This window comes from Aquarana catesbeiana, linkage group LG09 (assembly GCF_042186555.1).
Source record: "Aquarana catesbeiana isolate 2022-GZ linkage group LG09, ASM4218655v1, whole genome shotgun sequence".
In the NCBI taxonomy this organism is placed as follows: Eukaryota; Metazoa; Chordata; class Amphibia; order Anura; family Ranidae; genus Aquarana; species Aquarana catesbeiana.
In genome coordinates, this window is record NC_133332.1 from 259,613,649 (window position 1) to 259,626,516 (window position 12,868).

At 42.6% G+C, this 12,868-nt stretch overlaps 1 protein-coding gene across 2 annotated transcripts in view; it reads left to right on the forward strand.

The window, feature by feature from the left end:
• The window catches only part of LOC141108565 (protein bicaudal D homolog 2-like), a 73,666-nt gene extending 62,443 nt beyond the window's left edge, over positions 1–11,223 (forward strand). For both annotated transcript variants that reach the window (XM_073600281.1, XM_073600282.1), the window contains exon 9: positions 506–11,223. The gene's annotated coding sequence lies outside the window, so the exon portion shown is untranslated. The remainder of the gene's footprint in view (positions 1–505) is intronic.
• The last annotated feature ends 1,645 nt before the right edge of the window (positions 11,224–12,868 follow it).

A 12,868-nucleotide genomic window follows, 5' to 3' on the forward strand; every position in this document is an offset into this window, starting at 1 on the left:
CTGCACATGCTCTGTTTGGTGTGTATTGCTAGAGTTTTTTTTTTTTTTTTTGGGGAGGATGCATTTGATCAGCATAGGGCCAATCGGCACTGTCCAGACAAAGGGTCAGGAGAAAATGAAAACTCCTCCTACAAGCTTTATTCAGACACTGACAGAAGTCACAAAACTGCTATATACTGCTGATAGGAAAAGGTATTTAGCGAGTTATTTTCCCTAAAACTATTGCATTTCCATGTTCTCTGTAAGACCAGATATAGTGAATGCAGGCTCCTGGGTTTAGTAACACTTTAAGATCACTTTAAAAAAAAAAAAAGAAAGAAAGAAACTGAGCGGACATGGATGTTTTATTTGCACGCTGTGCTCTGATCAGCAGGAGATCTGAGCTGATCCCCTGGTGATCAGAACCGAATCCGCCAAGGGGTCTTAAGTGAAAATAAGTTGTTTGCCCGGCATTGGATTGAGAGTCGTTTTGTAATAATCGCAGTTCTATATTTTCTCTACACAGAAAAAAAAAACATTCCATCCACTGGATCTCGGCACATCTGAACAGTTTCAGTCACATTCCTTGCTGTGGAGATATTTTGAAGACCTAATTCATCCTGCCTTAACATACAACCGCATACTTTTCTAAAACATGCTAAATATATACATCACTGCCATGACATCAGAGGATCTGTCATAATTGCAAACATTCTTCCTTGTGATCCTTTATTGGAGGGGCCCAAGTCTTGCCACTGCTCTGCAAATAATGGTTTAACCTCTGATCTGTCGTACGGATGCTCACAGTATTTTCTTCCAACAATTCCAATGCAATGGGGGTTATTTACTAAAGGCAAATCCACTTTGCACTCCAAGTTCATTTGAAAGCACACTGCTAGTGCACTTGGAGGTGCAGTCGCTGTAAATCTATCTGAGGGGTAGACCTGAAATGAGGGGAAGCTCTGCTGATTTTATCATCCAATCATGTGCAAGCTAACATGCTGTTTTTTATTTTCCTTGCATGTCCCCCTCGGATCTACAGCAACTGCACTTCCAAGTGCACTTGTAGTTCAAAGTGGATTTGCCTTTAGTAAATGACCCCCAATGACTCTCATGAATAACCAATGTATCTTTATGGCTGTTTTATGTTGTTTTATTTCTAGACCTTACCAGATGCAGGTATTCATCTGTAATTGTTGCTTCCCCTACCTGTAAAAAAAAAAAAGTAGATGTAGGACTAGCGGGTTTGTCATATTATTACTCAGAGAAGTCACAAGCCAGTAGGGGATTTTTATCTTTGCTAAAAATCCCCATAAAAACAAACCTGTGGCCAGTCAAAGGCTACCTCCATTATAGCGCAGGCACCACCCGGCTGGTTCAGTAAAGCCCCGGGAATCGGGATTACCATTAAAGGGTTACTAAAGGTTATTTTTTATTTTTTATTTTTTTTTAATAAAAAAAAAAATCACACTTATCTCCACTGTGCAGTTAGTTAAGCACAAAGTGGCCCCGATCCTCCTCTTCTGGGGTCCCTCGGCGGCACTGGTAGCTCCTCCTCTTCTCGAGTGCTCCGTCGGAGAAGCACTCTCCTTCGGGACACCCGTGCGGGCGCGCTCCCGAGTCCTGCTTCTGCGTCTATTGACGCAGAAAGCAGGACTCAGCCCCGCCTCCCCAGCGCCCGCGTACTTGGATTTGATTGACAGCAGCGGTAGGCAATGGCTGCACTGTTATCAGTCTATCCAATCAGGACACGAGACACCAGCTAGAGCTGGTGTGCTCATCCCCGGTGAGAAAAAGACCGGGTTCAGGTAAGTAAAACGGGGGCACTGGGGGGGCTGCAGCATAAGAGAAGGTTTTTCACCTTATTGCATAGAATACATTAGGGTGAAGAACCATGAGGGTTTACAACCCCTTTAAGGAGGAAGTAAACTGCTTGTGTTTTTTAAAACATTTTTCTTACCTGTAAAGTAAAGCCATAATGTGCTAGTATGCATCGCATACTAGTACATTATGTGAAACTTGCCTTCAAAAGAAGTCCCCGTTGTCACCGCTGGGGGCCGCATCCATCTTCACCCGTCTTCCTTCCGATTCCGCGGACACGGCAGTGTGACTGGACGGTGCCACATGACGGCACTCCTGCGCATGCACGTGGGAGCTGCCAGTAACTGCACAGGTGCATATACAGTCGTATGATGTCATCGGCTGCATATACAGTAAATATCTCCTAAACGGCGGGCGTTTAGGCGATATTTACAGTACCTATAGGTAAGACTTATAGGCATACCTATGCCTCGTACACACGGTCGGACTTTTCGACCGGACTTGTCCGACGGACCAAATCCGGCGGACAATCCGATCATGTGTGGGCTTCTCCGGACCTTCAGCGGACTTTTCCAGTCGCAAATCTGACAGACTTTAGATTTGGAACAGGCTTCAAATCTTTACGTCGTAACTCCGCCGGACCCAGAAATCCGCTCGTCTGTATGCTAGTCCTACGGACAAAAACCGATGCTAGGGCAGCTATTGGCTACTGGCTATCAACGTCCTTATTTTAGTCCGGTGTACGTCATCACGTTCGAATCCGTCAGACTTTGGTGTGATCGTGTGTAGGCAAGTCCGGTTGTTAGAAAGTCTGTTGAAAGTCTGCCAAAAGTCCGTCGAAAGTCTGTCGGACTTTTGTAGCTGAAAAGTCCGACCGTGTGTACGCGGCATAAAGGTACAAACAATCCATGGAAGTTTACTTCCACTTTAAAACCAGATGCTGCATTACACCAAAAGCTACCAGATCTCCTGTTCTCCTCCTTTCTATTGGCTACAGTCTACTGCAGCCTCTCTCAACCTTTTCAACACAGAGGAAACTTTGAAATTACTTTCCAGTCTCCGAGAACCCCTGCTAAAAATGACTATTTCTACAACTCGCGATACATCAGTGGGAAGAATTCTTACACTTGTGGTCCTTGGGAAGAATTGCCCCCTTACAGATCCCTAAAAAGATCAGTGGTGTCAGTAGGAACTTCGATATGGAAGAGATATAGATATATAATTGCTCAAGGAACCCCTAGCAACCTCTGGAGCAGGGTTTCTCAATCATGGTTCCTCCAATGGTTGCTAGGGGTTCCTTTAACAATGACCGATTTTTGCCTCTCAGATAAGTTCCCAGTGACACCAATAATCTTTTTAGCTATCTGCAGGGGGGAAATTCTTCCCCAAGACCGCAGATGTAAGGAGCACTCTTCCACTGACCATCCCACGAATTTATCATGAGTTGTAGATATAGCCATTTTTAACAGGGGTTCCCTGAGACCGAAAGGATATTTCAAGGGTTCCTCTGTGTTGAAAAGGTTGAGAAAGTCTGCTCTGGAGGAACCCTAGGGTTCTGTAGAACCCTGATTGGGAAAGCCCTGGTCTACTGCGCCAAGTAGGGAGAAAAGGAGTGAAGGATAAATGTGTTTTACACAGCAACCAGGAAAAAACCTGTCCCTTTTCCATGTTCTGCAGCATCCAAAATCCAATTCTATAGAACTGCATGCATGGGTAGCAGGAGGTCCCTGCATTATTGCTGGAGCAGCACTTTGCTGTGGCTGGAGCAAACGTAATTGCAATTTATTCTTTGCCCCCTGTCATGTATTAAAGCCCAACATCGGGGAATAGGAAAAAAAAAAATCTGCTCTTGCACTTTAAATGCCCTACACTGAAAGGGTTCGGTGTTCATTATGTCTAGGAATACAGAAACAGGCAGGATTACTTACCCTATGCCCTTCTCTGGCTCACTCCAGCGCTGCCGCCTTCACTCAGGCACTCCGCTCTGTAGGTGGTCTCTAGGCTTCATCACATATAATACGGGGCTATTACCTCTGTATTGGTTTGGGTGGGAGCGAGCATGCAACTGTATCTTGGAGTGCCCTAGAGAGGAGGCTGCAGGGGACCAACACCCCTAGATTGGGGGGGCCCACTGCACAGGTAGATTTTTTTTTTTTTTTTTTTTTTACCAATCCTGGGAGTTGAGCTTTACCATTTAATGTTCTACTGTATATTTATATTACAAAAAGTTGTTTTTAACTTGGAACCCTATTCGTTAAACTTGATGAAATAGAAGTATAAATGCATATACTTCAAAAGTGCCTTAAATAGTTATTAACTAGGAAAATCGGAAAGGAAAGTGCCGATTTATTAACTAAATTATTTTAAACGATCGCCATCCATGTTTATAATCTTAATCATGTTTTGTCTCCAGGCTGAAGATGATACTCTTGTCAGTTACCTTTTTATGTGTTATGAAGATGTATATGTTCATAGACAAGTGTTTTGTATGTTGATTGTTATGCGTTTTTCCTTCGTAGTGTTCTATATGTACAATATGTTAAAGTGGAACTATGGGCTAAGTAAAAGGTGACGTGTTTTATACAGTCTGTCAGTAGTATTAACACAACAGTATTTCAGAGCCCCTCTCTGTAACATACAGTAGATCCATTACCATTTGATTCTGTAAGTAAACTCATTTACAGTCCAGCAAAAGTGACAGTAATGACCGGGACAAACCAAATTGCACTGCAAGGGGTACTTAATGGCCAACTTTTATTTATATGGCTTAAACCTTTTTTCCAAAATAAAAATGGTTTCTGTAACTGCTTAAAGAGGGACTGCAGTCTTTGTCATTCTGAAGCTTCCCTTCAACCACTTTGCATATTATTTTATATATACTGTGACTCTGTTCTTGCCAAAAATGCTGCAGAGATCTCCCTCCACTGAATCTGGCTGCAGCCATTTTAACTGTGGGCAGCTGAAGCTGTGTAAATCCAGGAAGTTCACTTCCTGGATTTACACAGACACACATACACTCCGCCAGCTTTCCAGCCCTGCAGCCTTCATTGGCCCTCTTATGACTCGCCCCCCCCCTTTCCTGGCAAACTCTCACAAGAGTGAGTGAGAGAGCTGTGCATGATGTCATGTAGGCTAATGAACAGGAAGTGGGCTGTATAAGGTATTTACTGGCAGAAAAAAAAATGTTTTACTATCCAAAGTTTAAAACAACAAGGGTAGAGGATTTAATAGATGGAAAGTTGAAAAAATGACTGAAGGGGTACGCTTTTAGAAGTGTTTGCTGGAGTTAGGCCTGTTTGTCTCTTGCTAAGGCAAGCCATACAATATGCAATTTTCTTTTTTTCATCCACGGGTTGAAGGAAAGAAGATTGCTTAATTCACTCACTGTGTTGATGGGGAAATCTGTCCCTCAGCGCTAATACATAGTAACATAATATGTGAGGTCAAAAAAAGACACAAGTCCATTAAGTCCAACCTATGTGTGTAATATGTCAGTATTACATTGTATATCCCTGTATGTTGCGGTCGTTCAGTTGCTTATCTGATAGTTTCTTGAAACTATTGATGCTCCCCGCTGAGACCACCACCTGTGGAAGGGAATTCCACATCCTTGCCGCTCTTACAGTAAAGAACCCTCTACGTAGTTTAAGGTTTCTTCTAATTTTAATGAGTGGCCACGTGTCTTGTTAAACTCCCTTCCGATTGTGTTCTTTCCTGGCGGGGAGCCTTCCCCACCAGCAAAATACTATGATCATTGCTGGTCGCTATAGCCACTGGCAGTGATCGGGGTGAAAATAACCTGACAGGCTGGTCATACTGAAGTTGATTGTTGGTTTGACTTCAGTACAACCAGCCTGCCCGTGGACGGATCAAAATTCGGCTTGTTTCTGCTGAACCAACTGAATTAATATCTGTCAATGACCAGCTTTAGTTTACACTTGCGGTTGGGTGGGTGGGGATTGTAAAAAAAGTGACGGTTGAGCCTTAAGTTGCACGTGCTGCGACTGGGAAAACCCCCCCATCATTGCGTTTGGTGGGCTCAAGTGAATGGGACATTATCCCCTCCTTTACAGCTCAAGTAAATGGGGCCATGCCACTACTGCTTCGCAATGCATGCAATTGAGGCACAGCAGTAGCGGCTCTTAGAATGTGAGGAGGTGATATACCATCTCCTCACCACCTGCCAAATGCCCTTTCTCTGTGCCACTCAACCAAATGTTGGCCACCATTGCAGGAGAAATAAGGTATGTATTAATGCCTGTTCATCTACCTCTGGACCAAACAAGTAATCCTTGCAGTGCATAGGGCACCCATTACACTACCAGAATAAAAGCTTGTTTGGTCTAGGGGGTTCCTGAACTGTCAGGCCGGCTCCATCATAGATACTGTATGTGGCTGACTTCATCTCTCCATAGATTTGTGCTGAGCAAAAAATGTGCCCAGTGTTCCTGGGCTGTTGGTCATGTGATGGAGGAGGAATGCTGGTGGTCTCTCCCTCTTCCCCAGCTTTGGCTGTACATTGATTTTAGCATGCCTTACATCTCACAAAGCTGTAGGGGATGATAGAGTAAGCTACAATTATGCAGTATGAGACTTTGCAGCTCTGGAGCAAGAAATGAAAATTAAATTTGGTTCAAACGATGGCACCAGCCACTCCATTATGTAATTCTGAGCAAGTGGATGTCGGCTTTTATATAGGTTTACAGCACCAATATGACATGGCTTTAGGTGCATGATCTGTCTTTGTGTCTCCGTTCTGCCAGGACAGGGGCCTGTATAATCTTATTGTCTTCCTGGAGCTCTGCGTTATAACTACATATCCATCCATCTATTCCACTTCCATGTCCACAGCATGACAACACTACTGTGCAATTTCACTGTAGAACGTACAGTGTTGTCATCCTATTAAAGTTAAAGGGTAATAAAAACTTTTGTGGGGAAAAAAAATAGCAAATAAATAAAAAATTATATAGCGCATATAATTGCGAAACTAATCATATTGTAAATGAATGTTATTAAAGATGACCTTTCCTTTTCAATCTGCAGCTCTGTAATTTTCTGAGAACGGATTGCAATATGGCTACCTGGAGGTGTTCTGTACACAGAATGTGTACTGACCACTCCCCGGACACATTTGCTGCTCGTGTGATTGGCTCACCAGTTTTCCCAGAAATCTGCACTAAGATACCATTTAGATTTCAGGCATCCCTTGCAACAAAAATTTTATTTTTTGAGAGATAGTTTCACTAGAAACTCGTCTAAAGGGATGCAGGCCCAGCAGATTTCCTCATTAGTGCCCTGCAGCTGCACAACTGACAGTTAATTATGAAACCACTCCCATTAGACCCCCATTAGAGAGACAGACCAACACACAGGGATTTCTTCAGAATAAAAAAAAGGTAGGAATCTGCAACAAAGTTTATTATAATCCTTGCAATGTACAGAGATCACCCAGAGGGGAATGTTTCTTTCTCAACAAAAGTGGAGTCATGATTTAATGGTCATAAGGTAATAAAACTTTGTTATAGGGAAGACACATAAAAAGTGCTGTATCAATGCTACCGACAGATGGTATCACACGTCATTTTTTTATTTTGTCCTCAGTTTTTCTTTTAAGGATCAAAGTTATTGATGCTTTTTAAAGGGTAAAGGACCCCTCCTGTGCTTGAGACATGACAAGTGGTACCCCCTCCTTCTTTCTACCTTATATATTACAGCATGTCAAAATGTTAGTAATATTCTCAGGCTCTTTGGATTATCAGAGTAGTGCTCATTATGCAGAATGTTAATGAGGTTAAAGGTTGTGGGGACTCCACTACCACTCTCAGCTGGAGAAGATTCCTTAAATGTTCTAAATGGAAGTATAATGTCTTAATGTGGATTACAGATTATAAACGCAATTCACAAAGCTTTACACAAGCCTAAGGCACTCTATTATCAGCCACATGACTAAAATTCAAATGCAAGGCCTCGTGCACACTAGTTTATTGTAAATGCTCCTAACAGAAGCAAATCAGCATTAAAAATTCACCTAAGCTGTGTTTTTGCTAACGCGTTTAGATGCGTATTTAAGCGTTTTTTTCATTGGCCAGAATAATAATTTATTGAAATAAATGCTCTTAGACGCGTTTTGGCGTTTTTTTATGCCCAAGAGCTTCTGAATGCAATTCATCTGCGTTCAGGAGATGCTCTTTGACTGCTTCTGAATAAATAAATAATTTGTAAAGCGCTGCAAATGCGAACTGAATCACCTCAAGGCGCTGAATGCGTTTTGTGTTGTCTGCTTCTTAGGAGAGGAAGGTCTTGAGTTTTTTTTTTTCCTGAAGGCCAGATGTTTTTCTTCCATGCGGATGTGAGTCGGAAGAGCGTTCCATAAGAGCTTCCGAGCTCCCAAACTCCTCCAAAAGCCTATGTGTGAACGGACCAAGTGTGCATAAGGACTTATTGGACTCTGCTGAAAATAACTCATTTATCTGAAAATAAGTATACTTCTCCCAGGGTGTTTGCTTTGTGAATTCACCCTTTTGTATTATTCTTGCCCGAAGGTTCAAATGTATCATCACAAATTGTTTTAACATTTGTTTCATTTCAGGTGTTATTAGTCTTAAGAAAAAAAAATCAAGGTTTTGTATTAAAACATTTTGTAGGGTTTTTTTTTTTTTCTTTTTACAGAGTTTGTTAAAAAAAATTCACGGTAATGCCAACACTTTACCAGTTGGTAAATGCTGGGATTAATTTTTGTTTTTCTAACAGCTTTGTAATTTATACCTGTTTTCACCTGCATTTCATCTAGCACAATGTTCTCACCAATTGTACATAGACACCAAAGGGTACTCCCGCTAAAGGGAACCTTACATAATGTGGTTACATTTTTGTAAAACTGTATATTCAGCTGTGCAAAATTTGTATTAAAAAAAGTGTCTGTGCTATATTCTGGACCAGAGAGCCTGGTTCCCCCATATATACAGTGCCTTGCAAAAGTATTCACCCCCCTTGGCTTTTTACCTATTTTGTTACATTACAGTATTTAGTTCAATGTTTTTTTAATCTGAATTATATGTGATGGATCAGAACACAATAGTCAAAGTTGGTGAAGTAAAATTAGAAAAATATATACATAAAACTATTTTTCAGAAATAAAAAAACTGATAATTTGTATGTGCGTATGTATTCGCCCCCTTTTGTTATGAATCCCATAAAAAGCTCTGGTGCAACCAATTACCGTCGCATAACTAGTGAAATGATGTCCACCTGTGTGCAATCTAATGCCCCGTACACACGGTCGGACTTTGTTCGGACATTCCGACAACAAAATCCTAGGATTTTTTCCAACGGATGTTGGCTCAAACTTGTCTTGCATACACACGGTCACACAAAGTTGTCGGAAAATCCGACCGTTCTAAACGCGGTGACGTAAAACACGTACGTCGGGACTATAAACGGGGCAGTGGCCAATAGCTTTCATCTCTTTATTTATTCTGAGCATGCGTGGCACTTTGTCCGTCGGATTTGTGTACACACGATCGGAATTTCCGACAACGGATTTTGTTGTTGGAAAATTTTATAGCAAGCCCTCAAACTTTGTGTGTTGGAAAATCCGATGGAAAATGTGTGATGGAGCCTACACACGGTCGGAATTTCCGACAAGGTCCTATCACACATTTTCCGTCGGAAAATCCGACCGTGTGTACGGGGCATAAGTCTCATATGATCTGTCCTTACATATACACACCTTTTTGAAAGGCCCCAGAGGCTGCAACACCTAAGCAAGAGGCACCACTAACCAAGCACTGCCATGAAGACCAAGGAACTCTCCAAACAAGTAAGGGACAATTTTGTTGAGAAGTACAAGTCAGAGTTGGGGATCATCAAAGATTTTGATATGTTTTTATAGCCTAGGAGTACCATCAAATCTATCATAACTAAATGGAAAGAACATGGCACAACAGCAAACCTGCCAAGAGACGGCCGCACACCAAAACTCATGGACCGGGCAAGGAGGGAATTAATCAGAGAGGCAGCACAGAGACCTAAGGTAACCCTGGAGGAGAGCTGCAGCGTTCCACGGCAGAGACTGGAGTATCTGTACATAGGACCACAATAAGCCGTACGCTCCATAGAGTTGGCTTTATGGCAGAGTGGCCAGAAGAAAGACATTACTTTCAGCCAAAAAACAAAATGGCATGTTTTGAGTTTGCGAAAAGGCATGTGGGAGACTCCCAAAATGTATGGAGGAGGGTGCTCTGGTCTGAGACTAAAATTGAACTTTTTGGCCATCAAAGAAAACGCTATGTCTGCTGCAAACCCAACACATCACATCACCCAAAGAACACCATCCCCACAGTCAAACATGGTGGTGGCAGCATCATGCTGTGGGGATGTTTTTCAGCAGTTGGGACTGGGAAACTGGTCAGAGTTGAGGCAAAGATGGATGGTGCTAAATACAGGGATATTCTTGAGCAAAACCTGTACCACTCTGTGTGTGATTGGAGGCTAGGAAGGAGGTTTACCTTCCAGCAGGACAATGACCCCAAACACACAGCTAAACAAACACTTGAGTGGTTTAAGGGGAAACATGTAAATGTGTTGAAATGGCCTAGTCAAAGCCCAGACCTCAGTCCAATAGAAAATCTGTGGTCAGACTTACACAAACCATCCAACTTGAAGGTGCTGGAGCAGTTTTGCAAGTAGGAATGGACAAAAATCCCAGTGGTAAGATGTGGCAAGCTCATAGAGACTTATCCAAAGCAACTTGGAGTTGTGGTAGCAGCAAAAGGTGGCTCTACAAAGTATTGACTTTAGGGGGGGGGGTGAATAGTTTTGCACATTGACTTTTTCTGCTTTTTATCCTATTTGTTGTTTGCTTCACAATAAAAAAAAAACATCTTCAAAGTTGTGGGCATGTTCTGTAAGTTAAATGATGCAAATCCTCAAACAGTCCATGTTAATTCCAGGTTGTGAGTCAACAAAACACGAAAAATGACAAGGGGGGTGAATATTTTTGCAAGGCACTGTAGGTGGCATAATTCAGCTTAGCATGGTCATTGTGGTCATCATGTATTGGGAGTCTCTCTGTCTCCCCCCCCCCCCCCTCAACGTTGGATATGCATTGATCTCCACATGTCTAAACCTTTACAAGGGTCTAGAGTTTTTTTTAATATATACATTTTTTTTTTATAGACTGACAAATTAAAGTTACAAAATGGTTATTGTTACAAATACAACATTGTCTTTGCACTGACATATGCACATGACAATAAATACAAGTAAACAGTGTTAAAGCAGAATAGCAATATTGCTTCCATAAGGAAACCCTTAAAGGTGTGAGTCTGCCTTTAACAGCTGGGCCTTTCATGTAAGGAGGTGTACAATAATCCTATGAGAATGTAAATTCACACCAATAAAACCACCACTGGCAAAAGGCTTCCTTTGTTTCTTTAAAAGAGAAGTTTTTTTTCCCCTTCATTATACTTACCTAGGTGTCCCTTGGCGCCTCTGCACTGGGAACCGAGCCATGGGACATCGCCGATAGCTTGGTTCTCACAGCTCCCCGAGCAGAGAGCTGCTGATTGTCAATCGGCAGTTCTCCACTCTGCTCCTCCTCGCTCACTGGAACGGTGAGCTGTGGAGGGGCGGGGAGCTGTCGTCTCAGTCTCTCAGCAGCTCGCTGAGATGGGAGTCAGTCCAGGCACCTGGCGGATCCCGACTTCCATTGTCGGGATGACACTGTGCCTGGACTGATATCCGTGACGTCAGCAGAGAGCAAACCAATTGCACCCATAGGAGAAGTCCAGCCAAACGAGGTTGGACTTCTCCTTTAATGGTGGACATGAGATCCTCCATTAGTTTAATAGCTTTGGCTCTGGCAAACCATTGTGCCAAGGTTGGGGAGTCTGGTTGTGTTGATTAAATGAATAAGAATTGAGCGTTAAGTCTTCCCAAGGATCATGTTATGATGGAGAAGGATGAAGGTTGAGTCGTAGGGAACTGGTAAGTCTGAAATTTCTCAAGAATGGATCCAACTAAGCACCAAAAATGTTGGCATTTGGCACATCCCCAGAAGATAGAGGATGGTGCACTCAGCAACACTTATTGGTGATTAAGGGAAACATATGGTGCAAGCTGGAGGGGACCCTGTATCATCTTGTTTACACATTGTTTCCTAGCTGAATTGCTTATTTAGGATTTGTGAGTAAAGTAAATCAGTTTGGACAGGAGAAAAACTGATCTCCAAGTTCCCCTCCCATTTCTGGAAGAAGCACTGGGAAAAAAATCTGGTGCTGGGGTCATGAGTAACTGGTATAGCACAGAAAGCGAGTGTCTCTTTGAGCCTAATTCTGGGCAGAGGGTTTGGAAGATCTTTAGGTGTCAAGCACATTAGGCGGGGGATTGGAAGGAAATTAGAACGTGTTGAAGTCTCTTATGCTGTGTACACACACGACCGGATTTTCGACGGACTGAATCACGCCGGACTTTTCGACGGACTTCCGTCGAATCTGACTTGTCTTCTCACAATCACACCAAAGTCCAACAGATTCAACCGTGATGACGTACGACCGAACTAGAATAAGGAAGTTCATAGCCAGTAGCCAATAGCTGCCCTAGCGTCGGTTTTCGTCCGTCGGACTAGCATACAGACGAGCGGATTTTTCGACCGAAATCGAGTCCGTCGGAAAGATTTGAAACATGTTCTAAATCTAAAGTCCGTCACATTTTCCACAGAAAAGGTCCGCTGCAGGTTCGATGAAGCCCACACATGGTCAAATTGTCCGAATTCGTTCCGTCGGTTTGGTTGAAAAGTCCGGCCGTGTGTACATGGCATTATAGAATTTTTCTACTGACCTCTGATGAATTGTTTTTTTTTTGTTAGCAAGGGTTCCCTAAGACCTGAAAATTATTGCATGGGTTCCTCAGAGAACAAAAGGTTTAAGAAAAGCTTATCTAAATTGTATAAACTAGCGGTTCCCAAGCTATGGCTGGTCATTGCACTCCATTGTCACTGGTCATTGCTCCAGCACCTTGCAGTTTATCTTGCTCTATTGGGTGTGTTATTTTTGTGCCTCATGGC